General features: G+C 45.1%; 1 pseudogene across 1 annotated transcript in view; it reads right to left on the bottom strand.

Moving 5' to 3' along the window:
* LOC310922243 (E3 ubiquitin-protein ligase UHRF2-like) overlaps positions 1-16,731 on the bottom strand; it is a 126,282-nt pseudogene that overhangs the window by 90,679 nt on the left and 18,872 nt on the right. The window contains exons 4-6 of the transcript in view: positions 11,483-11,589; positions 5,881-6,008; positions 5,289-5,343 (exon numbers count right to left, since the gene is read on the bottom strand). The product of the transcript in view is annotated as an E3 ubiquitin-protein ligase UHRF2-like (transcript). The remainder of the gene's footprint in view (positions 1-5,288; positions 5,344-5,880; positions 6,009-11,482; positions 11,590-16,731) is intronic.

Raw genomic sequence — 16,731 nt, 5'->3', positions numbered from 1 at the left:
AGGCACTTTCACAAGCACTTTCTCTCCTTGGGGTCCCATAGCTTCCCTTAAAGGGGCAATAAGCTGGGGTTCCCCATGATTCTTACGTCCCTGTGTAGTTCGTGCCGCGAGCGGAGTATTTCGCCGATTTTGGGAAGAAACAGGGGAAGGGGTTGGAGGACACATAACAACCTTTTTAGCATTCCCTGGTACCACTGTTATGTTTGCCATCTCCTCTTCCTCCTCCTCCTCTTCCTCTGTACTGCTTTCTGGTAACGGTGGATACAAAGAGGAATGGGGTGAGACAGAGGGGAGGGGTGAGACAGCAGGAGGGGGCGAAGCGGAAGGCGCACCGGGTGACACCATCAAAGACAAATCCTCTTTTGGTTGAGAGGTTAAGGCTAAGCACCGAACACATTTAGATTTCTCTTTACAACCCCCGCACTCAGATTCTTTCATTTCCAATACCATTATTCCACATTCAGTCTGTCACTCCTTTTTACGGCGCAGTAAATAAAACAAGTCTAAATACTGTACCTCATCCCATTTTTCATTTTCCTTCAAATACTGCATTAATGAATTCAGGGTATCATAATCCACAGTACCATTTTCTGGCCATGACGGCCCTTCTCGCTTATATTCTGGCCACCAATGATTACAATAATCAATCATCTTATCCTTACTCATCTCCTGGAAAAACCCTTCACTTTTCCACCTCTTCAATAAACATCCTAGCGGAGTATTTCCGGGTATACCCTTATTGAACTGAACCATAGACTTAAGTGCCTTGAATGGCATTTTGAACCGGTTTCACTTACAACTGTACAACAACTCGACAACCGACCGCAACAACCAATATGCAGCAACGTACAAAACAATGATAACCACAATCAATATTGACAGTTTAACAGAATCAATCATACCACATATTTACACAACAAAAATAAATAAATACCAGATAAATACCAGCCCAATCCAACTTGCCGCTTCTCGACGCCGCGAGGGGCAAGTGCCGGACCTGCGCAGCTTTCGCCGCGTCTGACAGCCGGCGCCTAGGCTTACCAGACCAACCAGACGTCTTAGCCCAACCCTGCGAGGACCGCCGCCTCGTCTTATGGGCAGGCACCCAAACCAGAACCAGAAAATAAAGCACCTTCGGGCTTACCTTTCGCAGTCGTCCGCCAGGTGCAGGGGTCGGGCACGAACCGATGACTCCCCGAGAATCACTCGGTGCCGGCGTGGAGTGGATCAGAACGCGAACCGCCCCAGCCACCTTCGGAGTCCTGCCGCGGTCGCCAGAAAACTGTTGCCCGATCCGAAGAAGACACAAACAACCGAAGTTGTTTATGCGGTGCTTTATTGAGGGCCCGGGAGCCTGTGGACTAGCGTCCAAAGACAGAGCCCCCTCTCACAGAAAAATCACAGGGTTTTTATATGTTTCTTTACATGATTTCTTCATCATAACAAATTCTTACTTCATTTCTACTACCTGGTACAATAATCTCTCTGACATTTAAGTTTCTGCCAAAAGGTACATTCCCTAGATAAATGGATACACTCCTTAAGATAAGTGATTATCTCTTAGCTACACTGCTTACATTACAAAATCTGCTATAACAGTTCATCTGCAGGTTACATGCGGCCTACCAAGCCTTAGCATGACTACTACTAATGTCAATTAATGTCAACTATTAAGGTTCGCTACTATCTTAATACAGTTTATTGAATCAAACGGTATTAAGATAGTAGCGAACCTCAATGGCAACAAAAAGACTCCTGGATGCACTTTGTCTCACCTCTCCCTCCCCCACTGCTGCGGCAAGTGTCCCGTGCTCACGGAACATGCCTTGAAAACAAGCATGTCCTTATCTTGGGATGGATTAGAAGTTTTGACTTTCCCGAGTCGAATTTCTGGGACTGAATTCCTGAGGACTGTGGCAAACCCAGGGAAAGTTGGTGACTTTTCTGTGCTAAACTCAAGGAGACCTGCTGACTCTCCTGTCTCAAGGTTTTTTTTGTTTTGTTTTGTTTTGTTTTTTTTGACCTCCCTGCGGTAATCCTGAGGGTGCTGGTATCTTTCCTTTCCTATTAAAACCCAGAGGAGGCTGATGGCACTCCCCTTCCCCACCTCCTGTAAGAGGTGTATGAAACCCGTCTGCTAAAAACAGACAACAGAACCTGCTTGGCTGCCGGCCAGCAAAAGAAACTGCTGCTCGCTGCTGGCTAACAGACAAACCCGGTGCTGGCTGGAGGCCAGCTGATAAAGTGTTTCTTTCCGCCCTCCCCGCTATTCTGCTGCTATGGAGAAGGTTTTTCCCTTATTTTTCCCGGGATAGGTCTCCTCCCGTGTTCTAAATTCAACTGTTCTTACCACAATCGAAGAATGCAGTGCAGGTGTTCTCAAATTCAGCTCAGAGGTTTCCTGATCACCAACCTGCAGATTTCAGGAGACAAGTCCTGGGCCCTTGGAACTCGTCGGTCTGAGGTGAATTTGCTGCTCTCTCTCTGGTTAGAGATTTCTTCCCGTCTTCTCAGCTTGTCTTCTTTCCTTCAGAGGTTTTGCTGTGTCCACTGGAAGGCACCGATTCTGCCCACACCTGTGCCCGTTCGTGCCCATTCGTGCCCCACTGTGTTGTTTCTCCAACAGATGTCTGGGTAATTGAAGCCACCCATGAAGACCAGGTTCTGTTGGTCTGAGAATTCCTTGACTGACCAAAGTAAGGTTTTGTCAGCCTCATCACCCTGACTGTGAGGTCAGTAATGGATACCTACCATAAGATCGCCTTGGTAGCAATCCCTCCAATCCTGATCCAAAGGCATTTCATAGAACTTTTGTGGTCTCCATAATTCACCTCCATACATTCAAATTTATCTTTTATGTAAAGTGCAACTCCACCTCCTCTTCTTTCTGAAAGAGCTTCTAGCCATCCATTGTGATCTTCCAGTCATGCGAGTTTTCCTATCAAATTTATGTGATTCCTATGACATCATAACACTCAGACTGGGCACAGAGCTCTTGTTCCTCCTGTGTCTTGCCCAGACTATTTGCATTGGTATACACGGATTTAAGATGTCTGGACTTGCATTGGTGAGCACTTGAGGTGGCTGGACTTAGGGTTCTTGCCTTTGGAGAGGATTGGGGAGCATTCCTCATATCCTGGATCGTGGCTCCTGGCATGCAGCAAACTTCCCTTGACTGTATGTCATGCCAGCTGATGGGTGTGCCTCCATGCCTTTCAGCAGTCACCCACTACTGGCATTCACTGCTTCCTTTTGCATCTTTTATTATATGTTGCTGTTGCATTTTCTCTCTGTGGATCTTGCTCATTGGTTTTGTCCACTGTCAAGATTTCATATCTGTTGCTAGCTGGTGCATGCAAGGAAATGGGTGGGGATAATATCCTGTTCCCATGGATCACCAGAAACAATGGTGCCTCCTTCTCCAGGGTGCTATTTGTTTGCTCTTGAAGCTCTTTGGTAGTTCTTGGATGTCATTACCATGGGGCCCTAGTATTTCTTCTTGCAAGGTCTCAAATGTACTCTGTTTCTTGTTCCCCCTACTAAATACAGAATAACCTACTGACTTCCTCCTGCAGCTCCTCCACCTGTTGCCTGAGTCACTCCACCAGAGCACAGCTTGCACCCTCCTCCATCCAGAAGTGTGAGGGGCAGTCTTTACAGACCTCCACCTGGACAGCAGTTTCCCTGATAAGAAGCTCTGTCTGGGTGGCTGCCTCCACTCATCCCAGGTGAGCCTGGCTCGATAGATGGACTCTCAGCTGCTGCAGACCCTCACCAGATCTCCACCACCATGCTTCCAAAGATCCCAAGCACTGCCTAATAAGCTCTTCTAATTCCCCAGAGAATTCCACCTGCCATTAAGTTTGCACAGCCAACATCTAGTTGGGGTGATCATTGGGGCTGCAGCCTAAGCCTATGAGCGAGCAGACCAGGCAGCATTGATAACTGCCAGTGTGTGTGTCCTGGTTTGGAAAGACAGGTATCTGCCAGGGAAAGCCAGAGCCTCCCTTGGAGAATGTAAACCCCTTCCCTCTGAAATATTATAATTTTGAAATTAATGGGCTTTCAGGCAAAGATAGGTGTTACCCCTTCACTTTGAGGGGTAACAAGTTGCGACGTGGGTGTGGACCCTCACAGAGGACAGCAGGCAGCATCAGGGTCAAACATGGAAGGTTCCTTTATTATCTGACTCCAATGACTTATATACACTTTTTACAAAGGGCCAGGATTGGCCCAAGGAGGTTACAACCTCCTGACCTCATTGGTCACTCATACTTTCAATCAAGTTCTCCTCTCAGAGAACAACTATGCAAAACATACAGATAAATTCTAAGAATACACATTGTTTACATGAAGCAGCATGAGAATGGTGCTGCAAAGGTTCAAACACTTGAAAGCAAGAAAGTCAGGGGCGACAGATATGGAACTAGGAATAACAGTTCTCTGAGAGGAATATTAAAAATAAAAATGTAGTACAAAAAAGCAAACAAAAAAAGAAAACACTGACAGAGTCAGAATATAACCTGACACCTGTTGGTCTGGGTGTTGGTAGCAGTCCAAATCCTCCTGGAGTGACAGATGTGGTTCTGTTGGAGCAGAGATGATCCTGTAGAAGGGTGTAGTTTTCTCTGAAGGTCCAGTGGTGGTGCGATGGGTCCAGTCTTCCTCTGGGAATCCGGTGGAAACAGGCTGTCCTGGTGTTCTTAATTTCAGGTTTTATCCAGGTAGGAATGCTTGGCTCCTCCAGCTGGGTGGAGCATCTCACAATGGGATGATGTAATTTTATCAGTCATGCAGTGAGCCTTAATGGCCCATTAACAGAAGATATCCCCCAGAGAGAGGATGGGTCGTGGAAGAGATAAAGAACATTGCCCCACCAGGTTTTAACAGCTGGCCCATTAACAGAAGATACCTGCCCCCTCCCCCCCTCCAGAGTTATGAGGAATGGGTCATAGAAGAGATAAAGAAAACACTTCCCCAACCGGTTTCAACAGATGGAAACAGAATACATACTTTGGGTTACATCTTGCATTGCAACCCAAGGCAGTGTGCAGCCCTTTCTTCACATACGTCTATGTGAACTACTGTGCAATATTTCAGTGCCACAGTTGGAATGGAATATTTCCATTTAATTTCACTACATAATGAAGTAGGCTAAACCATCCTCACTGTAATAAAAGAATTATTCCTTCAAAAGCCATAATGAAGACTTTGCTATGTAACACAAAAGACTTGATAAACATCTTTTAAAAAATGTAATGCTATATATACAGCAAAAATCATACTACCTTGTAAATGCCATCAGATCTGTTGCCTTCCTCTGGGGCATATTTGCTGATCCGTCTGTTAGCGTTGAAACATAATCACAGAATGATTATATGCAGGTGCTTTTATTGAAGAGCTCTGGGAATCAGGGGTACAGGATACAGACCCAAATATACAGACCCAAATCTGACTTCCGACATGGATTTGAAATGGACATGTTTTTATACCCTTTCGTTATATAACTACATATTAATTATTAAGCTCATATTATTCTATTATATACATTGATCTTATCCAAGCATGAATCCTTGTCGTTTCCATCAAGCCCCCCAAATATTGTTTCTCATGATTCTTGTTTAAGATAATAATCATATTCCATCACCAAATAATCATTACATTTAACAATCATATCATTTATCATATGATGATTATGCAGGTGCAGTTTCTTCTGTACATGATCTAGTAAAGACAAAACCTAACCTTTGTTTCCAGGGCCTGCGTAGTTTTGGTTCCCTTCCCAGGTCTATCCAGGCCCAACCTTTTTTCAACCTCCCCTGAATCTATTGTATACAGTTCCCATGATTTTAGAAACATTTTAACCCTATGCTATCACATCGTCCTTTCAAACTGCGTACTACTCGGACTGGCTTACCACCTCTCCAATTCTTAGACTCTGCTCCATTTTTTTTTCATCCAATGAAGCATCACAGTTAAGGGCCAATGCCTTGAAAATCATATGAAATCTTTTTAAAACAGATTGCTTTATACAACATACTCTCGGGTTTAGGTTTCTTTTGCCCGAGAGTCAGGCTGGTGGTTCTGGTGGGTCTTTTTTTCCCTCTGTGACCTCTGAAGGCTTTAAGTCGGTGCAAGAATGAAGTGGAGTCTCAAGGTCTTGGTTTTCTTGGTTTCTCGCATTGTTTATTAATTCTTATCTTAAAAGTTCTTTGTGCCTGGCCAAGGTGTTCACAGCAGTTCGGACAAGATGCGACTCCCCCCGTGATGGGAGGTCGCTTTACTTTTATTCAGATAACTACATACTTATTATTTACAATTTCATACCAATGCCTAGTATCTATACTAGAAGGGTCATCTCTACTTTGACCCAATCCTGTCAAACTACCTTGTGCCCACGTCACTGCAGAAGATGGATGCCAAGGGAGAAGGACTCAGGGTACCACCCTAATTCCTCCATCTTGTCCCCCAGTCAGCTCCATTCTAAAAACCCAAAACTACAAAACTTTCTATCTGGTGACAGCTACAGTACTGTCTGTTACACATTTGTGACTTGTAATTCCTCTCTGTGTTGGAAGTTTTTCACATGGACCAAAATCAAAGACTATGTCTTCCTGGGCCCTGTGCCAGGCAAACCCCCCTGCACAGACCCCAGACCCTCTTTCTTGGGTCCCAGGCCTCTCTACTGAGATCTGTGAGCTTCCAGGGTGCCCAGAGGCATGCCCTGGACTCCAACACATACTATTGAGAATCAGTGTCACAAGATCAAATTTGTTTGCTTTATCTTATTATGTTTGCTAAGCAGAAGAAATTGCAGTGAATGCTTCAGCAAAATGAAATCCCAATAGAAGCACTGAAATCAACTCTACCATGCGTGAGAATGGGAATACAGTACAGTCAGTTCCAAATGTTCACAGTGAAAACTCAACTAATATAGTTGAATAAAAGAAATCTTCAGGTATAATATTTTAAAATAAATAATTATTTCTCAAGTAACGTGGAAATATTTTAAAAAGTTGTAAGAATGGCAAATTATCTCTGACTATTCCACATTACTACATATTTTTAGGCTTTTAAAGTGTGCAATGAATTGATATACATGACAAAGTAACTGTTGGGGGTTAGGTTTTGCTTTTTTTTTTTCCTTTCTCTCTGGGAATTTTCTTCCCATTTGTTACCCAGAAGACAATGAATGGAGAGTACTTGAAAGACAAAAGACATGGCTGAGCGTCTTGGCATTTCCATTGGAGTGGTTCTGGGGGTGAGGGGGAAAGCGGTGTGGTTTCGGCAGTCTCTTAGCTGGGGGTTGGCTTGGTGGGAGATGGTTGTGGTGTTTGGTGCTGGACTCCTGCTACCCAGAGGCCTCACTGCTACTGCTGAGCTTTCCTTCACTGCTTCTCCTTACCATGGGTGAGCCATTGCTCAAAAGAGCGGCCATTGGACTGGGACTTTTCAACATCTGACCTCACTGGGAGGGACCCTCACCATCTGCCTGGGTGCTTTAGAGGAAACCCAGGACCCCACCTCCTCTCTCTCCCTGGAGGAAACACCTCCAGGCTGCTTACGGGAGCCTCAGCTGCTGCTGCCATCACCAGGACATCACATAGGACATGTGAGAGCCAGGGGAAAACAAAAACACCTCCCCACCTTCTCTCTCCCCCAAGGCCTCCATTACCCCCTGGGGAGCCTCAGAGCTTGCTTTGGTCGCCCTCTGGAGCTGCCTGAGCCAACAGTGTCATCTGCAGCTGCAGGGGAGTCACTGCACCCCCTCTGCCTCAACAGGAGCCAACAGCGCCCCCTTATGGTTGTAACTACACCAAGGGGAAAACTGCTCGACAGGTGGGAAAAAGCTGGTTTTGGGTTTTTGGTTTCCTTTGTTGTTGTCTGTCTTATTATATATCTATACATCTATAGATATCTTAGTAAAAAACTGTTATTCCTTTTCCTATATCTTTGCCTGAAAGCCCTGTAATTTCAAGGTTATAATAATTTGGAGGGAGGGGGTCCCCACCTTCCTTGGCAGACACTTGTCCTTCTAAACCAAAACAGTAACATATGGAAAAAAGTACCTAGGGACTATCCAAAAATCTATCTGTAGCAAATGTTACTGTTCTTGGTCCGTTAACTACCTAAGCTTAGGGGAGAAATGCCATGAACTAATTCAGATACAAACAAACTACAATGGTCTTTTTTTTCTCTGTATTTTGATCTAGAAGTGTATAGATGGGTCATCAGAGATTCAGAAAAGAATGAATCATAAACTCATAGAATGGCCTAAGTTGGAAGGGACTTTAAAATCATACAGTTCCAACCCCTTTGCCATGGGCACAGACACCTTTCACTAGGCCAGGTTGCTCAAAGCTCCATCCAGCCTGGCCTTAAACATTTCCAGGGATGTGGCATCCACAACTTCTCTGGGCAACCTGTGCCAGTGTCTCACCACTCTCACAGTAAAGATTTTTTTTCTAATATCTAATCTAAACCTACTCTCTTACAGTTTGAAGCCATTTCCCCTTGAACATCAGTAAACACCACAAAAATATTCTTCCTTGTTTAGTTGGAGCCTCTCCCACATCCCATGTTAACTTTAACAATAGATGACAATAAGAAATTATATGCATGGGTGGGACGAAAGTAATGTTTTTGCCAGGAAGTGAAACTCTTTATGGATAAACCTTTATCCCTCTGAAAGCAACACAGGTGAATAAAATATCATGGAGAGAGATGACATTCTCTAAAGGAACTTTATAATAATGTAGAGGAACATTAAGCAATAGTATTTATATTGTCTAAATTTAGCTGTCTGGATGTCCATATAATTTATGAGAAGAAATAGGCTCCAGCTTTGTCTGAGTCTCTCCTGAAGCACTCATTTGCCCTGGTTTTGGTTGGGATAGAGTTAATTTTCTTCCCAGTGGCTGCTGTGGGGCTGTGTTTTAGATCTCTGCTGAACACAGGGTTGATAATATAGAGATGTTTTTGTTATTGCTGAGCAGGACTTGCACGGAGCCAAGGACTTTCCTGCTTTTTATATGACTGAGAAGGTGAGGGGGCTGGGGGTACATGGGAGATTGTGAGGAGACACAGCCAGGACAGGTGACCCGAAGTGACCAAAGGGATATTCCAGACCAAATGACATCATGCTCAGTATCTAGAGTGGGGGGAAGAAGGAGGAAAGGGTAGGGGACATTTTGAGTGATGGTATTTGTCTTCCCAAGTCACTGTTATGCGGCCCTGCTCTCCTGGGGATGGCTGGACACATGCCTGCCCATGGGAAGCAGTGAATTAATTCCTTGTTTTGCTTTGTTTGCATGTGTGGCATTGTTTTCCCTATTAAACTGTATTTATCTCAACCCATGAGTTTTCTAGCTTTTATCCTTTCAGTTCTCCCCTCTGATCCTACTGGTGGGAGAGTGAGCAAGCAGCTGCATGGGGCTTGGCTTCTGTCTGGGGTTAAACCATGACATCACTTTTATCCACTATTTGTATAGGTGTTCTATTCTAGACACTTGGGGTAAGATAGTATGAATCCCTGCCTGACTGAACAGTTTGAACATAAAATACCTGTATTGGCATACATTGTTTGAGTTTGGATGAACAAAAGTCTCTGGAATCAGGTTCAAACTCAACCATGGACCACAAAAGAAACAGTGTCACTCAGAAAAATATGGCAAACTCTGCAGCCTGCAATATACAGAAATGTAAGGAAAGGTGAAGTAATGTAGGTTTTAAAAGTATTTCTTTTGTACAGACAAAATAATAAAATGTTCTCGACAAACAAAAAACCAATCCTGATTCTATTGCATTCAACCATACTGTCCTACTTCAATCGTCACAAGAGTTGGGACCATTAGACCCAAAGCAAGGACTACAACCAGCCAGTCAAAATGGATAAATAGTAGCACCACAATATATTCCATGCATCTCAAGTACTACAAAGCAACCAGACACACTTTGCCAGTCGATTTCACAACCATTTGCTGAGAGCAGAGGAACAACAAGACTAAAGAGGTTAGGTTTTGTTCCAGGTTCCAATAAAAAGTTTGCTTTAATGATTAAAAGCCATTATAAACCTGCTGCCCAAATCTATTTTTTGTCTCACATTTCCATACTCTTGTTTCGGTTAAATCTATTTCCTCCTTCTCTGTCAATATCACAGTCAGGCTTTTCTTCTTTCTCCTCTGAGTACCAAGAGAAAGCCTGAAAGATTACCTTCCCATTCAATTTTGGTGCTTGACAGAAGCACAGTACATCCAATGTCAGATCTGGTAGAGAGCTCCAGTCAGTATCCCATAGCCACTGCATGGTTAGTTGCTTCATGCAAATAGTATATATTTAGAAATGTAAAGGTATTGAGAATACCTAGAGTTTAGGCAGGCTGTTTACAGAACAAAAAGATACTTTAAGCAAATTACCAATTTATTATTTCAAACCTTTTATTTTCTTCAGTCATATCTATTTGCCTACAATTTGGCAAAAAAAAAAAAAAAAGCCAACTTTTATCAGGGACATGAAATTACACAACCTAAAAGCAAAGAAATACTAATTCCTTGTTCTTCATACAAAGTATGAAGATACTAAAGGCTATCAGATTTATGTAAGATTTCTTTTAGTATGGGCAAATGAACATACTTTCTTCATACCTAACTTTCATAAATCATTAAGCCATTTAAGATAAAACACCGATCCCAGTACCCCTCCAAATGTCAAAATGAGCTGTAGCAGGAACCTTGAAGCCACGTCTGGAACAGCAGAAGTGGGCACACCTGGGGTAGCAGACAAGATGTAGCAGAAACTCTGCAGCTGTAGCAGGAGCCATGGGGTGTCCTAGCAGGCATGGGGTGCTGGGTTACAGTGTAGCGAAAACCCAGAGCAGCTGCAGAAAAATGACAGGGCTGGGCAGACGGGGCTGGGCATCCACAGCCAGGCTCCCGAATGCAGCCAGGTTTGGCTCCCTTGGGGGCCTCAGGGCTCGGGGTCCCGAGTTTTCCCCTGAGGCACCCAAGTAGATGATGAAGATCCTTTCCAGTGAGGTAGGGTGTTAATAAGGTCCCAGTTCAACAGCTGCTCTTACGAGCACAGCTTTACCCATGGTAGGAGAAAATAGTAGGAGACAGAACTCTGCAGTGGTGGAAAATTCTTCCCACAGCAACCGCAGCCTGTCTCCCCTCTGATCATGAGAGAGAGGACCTGAGCCCAGGCCCTCACTCCCCAGCCAAAGTCGCAGGGTATCTCTGCCCTTCCCAAGAGAATGCCCCTCAGCTGCAGCAGCCAGCTGCACCCCTCCTTCCACCTTGGCCACTTCTTTTGTCTCTTAAGTACCAGTCGTTATTGTCTGCAACAAATGGGAAAAAAATTCCCTGAGCGGAAGAAATTTTTTAAAAAGGGAAAAATCCTTACCTCCAACAATAATTTTTAAATTAAAGGCATAAAATTTAAATCTTTGGTCTGGATTTTTTTTAGTTTAGTCTCAAAAACTTACCTGTTCATGTGTGTTAATGTTTGATCAAATTAATGTTCTCCAATTCTTTTATTTCCAGAAAGATCTCTACCTCCACTTCCAGTATATGTGAATTCATCTCCTCGGTCCTGTGTAAGAAGATTATCCTCCATTTTAGCATTCTGTATTAAAGCATCTGAACTGAAAACCTGCTCCTTCATTTGTTCTCTTTACTCAAACAAGAACAATTCCCTGAGGCAAAGAAAAATGTGCTGTTTTAATATCATTCTCCTTTCAGAGTAACAATGATAGCAAAAAATTACTGGTTTAGATACAGCATATCAGAAAGTGATTATAAAAAATACACCCACCTTAAAATATTCATTGAACTCTTCAAGCATTACTTTTATTCACACATATATTTGTGATAGAGGGAATGCCTTCTAGCTAGCATTTTCTCATTCTCTAACTTCACAGCTTAAAGGAAAATCCCATTTGGAAAATAGTAATATATCACTCAGAGTCCTCACTTCTGTATGTTCATGGAACTGAGCACTAATACAGCAAATCACTTTGTATTTAAATACAGGTAGTTTATTCCAATTACACTATAATCGTTACTATCAAGTAAAAATTTTTAGGAAAAAAAATCCAAAGAAAAAAAGCGGCGTCTAAGGGTGGGTTTTTTTGCATTTGCAGATGTTATCTCACCTCAATTTCAGTTGTTCAGAACTACTAAGAGTTTAGAAGGCTTCTTCAGATGCAGATTTTGTGAAATTGAATTAAGGTTGATTAAAAATTCCTTTAAAACAAGCTTTAAATATAATTAAAATATACATTGCATTTAAGTGAAGCCACTATTATTATTTTTTCTTTAAAAATCCAGACGAAAGGCACATATTTATATTTAAAATTAACCAGCAAAAACAATTTCTATGGGAAACGGAGTTCTCAGAATTTTGAGGCCTTCAAAGTAAAATTAGATGACAGTGTTATAAATGTATATTATAAACTTGGCTTTTCGCAAGATGTGTGCTATATGATTCATAACGTTGTGGTAAGGATATAAGTTTTTTATTTTTGCTATTAGTAAAGAAAATTAGGCATAGTGGTAGTAGTTGATATAGTATGCTTAAACTGTCTGTTTGGCCAGGATAACATCCAGTGAACGTGTAAAGAAGACCCTGCTATTGTTATACCAACTATCAGCATCTACCATCTGAAGAAAGTATGGACCAAGGCCCAAGCTGGAAGTGATAATGAAGACACAGCCAAGAAACACGTATGCTCTAAAAAGGCAGACCCAAGGAGGGACCATGAAAAAACAGTTCCTGGAATATGGAAACTAGTTTATGGAAAAATATGAATATTCAATAGATTGATACAATAGAAAGGGCATTTAAAGAATGTCTCTGATATAGCAGGGTATGGACTTGGCTGAATGCCAAGTCACCCAGCCGGCTGTACTTTGCTTTTTTTCTCTCTCCTAATTGTCTTATTTTCTATTAAACCTATTTCTTAAAATTTACGTGGAAAGTGAACCTTGTTTTTCACAGCTGAGGCAAGAAGTTTCCCGGGACTGCATACAGCTTCTCCGGTAATTTCTGTGGCTTCTCCTGGAACTGTTCAGCTTTGCTCCAGTCCGAACACCAGAACATCACCGAGTCCCCACACCACAGTCCGGCAGGGGGAGGCTGCAGGGATGCCGCATCCCAGTTCCAGACCTCAGGAGAAGCTGAGCAGAACTCTAAAATCACCCAGCTTTCTCCGCAGCGAGAAAGTTTTAATATCTAACATTTTTCATTCTTTTTCCTGTGCCTATGTGCACTCCATGTGTTAAATAAACAGTTTTTTTCACTTTCCTTCAAGAAATTTCTTTCGTATCAGTGCTGGGGGAGGAAGTGCCGAAACCTGCCTTCTTTAGAGATGTTAATTTCAGGATGTTTCCTCCTAACTTGTCTCAAACCAAGACACCATCCCTGGAGGTTTTTAAAAGATGTGTAGACATGGTACTTAGGGACACGGTTTAGTGGTGGACTTGGCAGTATTAACGGTTGGACTCAATAATCAGTTAACTATCACCAAATTGAAGATTAAATAAAAGGGAATTCACACACTGACCATATGAGGGAAATCATCATCTTTACATGAATTGTAGTGGCTAAGTGTTGGGGGTTAGGTTTGTTCCTTTTTTACTCTAAAGAACTTTTTCTCCATATGTTACTAAGGAGACTAAGTATTGAGTGCTTAAGGGTGCTTGACCAAAACAAAGAGGTGGCCGAAAGTTCAAAAGTTTGGAGGGGGAGATAATTCGAGTTTTTGGGCAGGTAAAGGAAGGACAGGACAGAGCTGGAGGCAGCTTCGCTCTCTTGCTCTCAGCATCGCATCAGAGAGGACACAGCCAGGTTGCTGCTTGCTGCAGGAGTTCGCTGTCACCAGAAAGTCTGGCTCTGGGAAATCTACCATCATCTGCTTGCGTGCCTTGGATTTCTGAGCTCCTCCACCTGCCCTGCTGGAGCTGGGCCAGGCCTGCTCTGCTGCCGCAGCTTCTTCAGCACTGCTCTTTTTGCTACAGTGTGACCCTGCACCTCCATGCCCTGCCAGGACACCCTGCCCCTGCCTGCCGGGGACATCCTGCCATTCTAATTACCAGCCCGGGACTTTCCACTGTTCCAGCCTGGTGCTCCAAGGGTCCTGCAGGGGAGTGTGGAACTGAACTTGTCCAGCAGACCTCCATCGGCTGTGGGGACTGGGAAGACCCTTGTGTCTGAGCACGCTTCCTCTTTGCGCCCCACTGCCCGTTTGACAGAGGCTGGCCATTCACATGAATCACCTTGCAAACATTCGCCATGTGACCTGGCCGTCCACATCGTCCACAAAGAAACAAAGGAGTGATCCCTTTTTGCACTTTCTTTCCTTGTTTCTTGCTGGCCTGAGCATTAGTCTTGCTGGCCTGAGCAGTAGACAAGGCATCATCGGCCTCTGAATTCTGTCCCGTGTGCTCCACAGGGACAGAGGCGAGAGCTTGTCTCACCGCACCTGCAGAGCTGGGGAATCCATCCCTGCCCTTCAGAGGGCGCCGTGCCGAACCATGGCCGCCCACAGCATCAGCCTCAGCTGGGACATCATCCGAAACTAAGGGAGACCTGGCACCCCAGGACCCCTTGCAGCGGGAGAACACCTGCCTGTCCCCGGCTGTGCCGCGCTGTCCCTTTAAAACGAACACTGCACAGCCGGCACCCATCTTCAGATGGGCGGCAGCTGCCTCTGGATCAACAGCAGCTGCCCGTGCTGCACCGCCCCAGCTCCGCGCAGGGGGAGATCGCAGTGCTGGGGGTCGAGTCTCTCTTGCCAAGCGCTGCCCTCACAGGCGCGGGTGATTCATGGGGAGAGGAGATCATGGAGGAAGTGCCATGATCGGCACAGAGGGGAGGGGAGCTGGGGGGGTACCTCACCCCTGCATTCCGCATTGGAGCCCCCGCGGCTCCAATGCCGGCGGGCCATGTTGCCCTCGCGTGGGCTGAGCGGGCTGACCTGCCCACCCCGGGCTGGCCCCGCTGCTCTCTGGGGCTGTGCTGCCCCCCTGAGGGGGCTCGGTGGGCCGTCGCCGCTTCTGTGGGGCCCTTGGCTTCTTGCCAAACTCCAGGGCCACGGAATATCTTGTCGGAATCCCACAGTGTGGGCAGTCTGCGAGCACAACCCTGCCCTCTCGATCCAAGAGCGCTCTCGGCGCTTCCAATGCCAGGAAAGCACAGGAGGGGGGAAGTGAGAGAGGGCGATCTTTCGCCGCCGCCGCCGCTTCTTCTGCAGCTCGGGACTCTGGGGCGCCGGTCCTGTGGGGCTCTCGCTGGCCCCGAATTCTCCCACACTGCAGCACCGACGTGGTGTGGGTGTGGGCGAGGTCTGCTTTGCAGACTCTGTGCCCACCTCAGCAGTTGCGCTGAGGACAGGCAAGCTTTCCCCCATGCTGCTACACCTCTGAGGGAGGAGGGTCAGCTGTGTGTGTTACTCCGACATCTCTACTGGCATCCAGCCTGATGAGGCTGGAGCTGTCCTCAGAGACCTCAGAACTGGGAGGCTGCAATTTATGCAGCACCCTCTCCAGCCTTTTCCAGGTCACTATCAATTCCAAAAGCTCCACACTGCAATCTGCAAGGAAAAACTGAAGCAGATATTCACCCAGAGACTTCCACTCTGCTATAGAAAAAATTTTTTGAAGGCTGCAAAAAAATCCCATGAGTTCTAGCATAATAGAACAATTTCTGGAGAGCCTCTGGAAAGGAGGCTCCTTCCCTCTGTAGGACCTCAAGCCAAAGGTCCAACATGAGGACCTCATCATCTTCTGAGGAGGGGTTGGAGATCACCATCTCTTACCACAATTACCTCAGGCAGAGCAGCTGCAGTCTCTCACTGGGCACGGAGGTCCACCCGACATGCAGTTCAGACACGAGGTCACCAGATGTGATCCAGACATGGAGGGGTCACCAATTTTGACGACAGATGCAGTCCAGACACGGATGGGGTCGCCAATTGTGACCTGTTCTCACACAGTCGGAGGTCACCAATTGTGACTCCCCACTCAGAGGGGTCACAAGTTGCAACGTGGGTGTGGACCCTCACAGAGGACAAGCAGGCAGCAGCAGGGCAGGACATGGAAAGCTTCTTTATTTTTCTGACTCCATCACGTATATACGCTTTTTACAGAAGGCCAGGATTGGCCCAAGAAGGTTACAACCTCATGACCTCATTGGTCACTCTGACCATCAGTCAAGTTCTCCTCTCAGAGAAGAACTATGCAAAACACATAGATAATTTCTAAAAATACATATAGTTTACATGAAACGGTGTGAGAATCAGGCTGCAAAGATTAAAACACTTGAAAGCAAGAAAATGCAGGGGGACAGGTGTCATCTGCAAACTTGCTGAGGGTGCACACAATCCCATTGTCTACATCATTGATGAAGATATTGAACAGTATTGGTCTCAATACAAACCCCGGAGGGACACCATTTGTTACCAGTTTCCATTTGGACATTGAGCCATTGACTGTAACTCTCTGGATGCAACCATCCAGACAGTTCCTTATCCAAGTCTACCCATCAAATCCATATCTCTCCAATTTAGAGAGAAGGATGCTGTGTGGGACTGTGTCAAAGGCCTTACAGAAGTCCAGGTAGATGACATTTGTAGCTCTTCCCTTGTCCACTGATGCAGTCACTCAGTCATAGAAGGCCACCAGATTAGTCTGGCACAATTTGCCCTTGGTGAAGTCATGAGGCTCTCAACCTCTG

The sequence above is a fragment of the Zosterops lateralis genome (genome assembly GCF_965231275.1).
Source record: "Zosterops lateralis genome assembly, chromosome: W".
Lineage (NCBI taxonomy): Eukaryota > Metazoa > Chordata > Aves > Passeriformes > Zosteropidae > Zosterops > Zosterops lateralis.
Note: the sequence above shows the minus strand (reverse complement) of the source record. Positions and strands in the feature narration are given on the sequence as shown.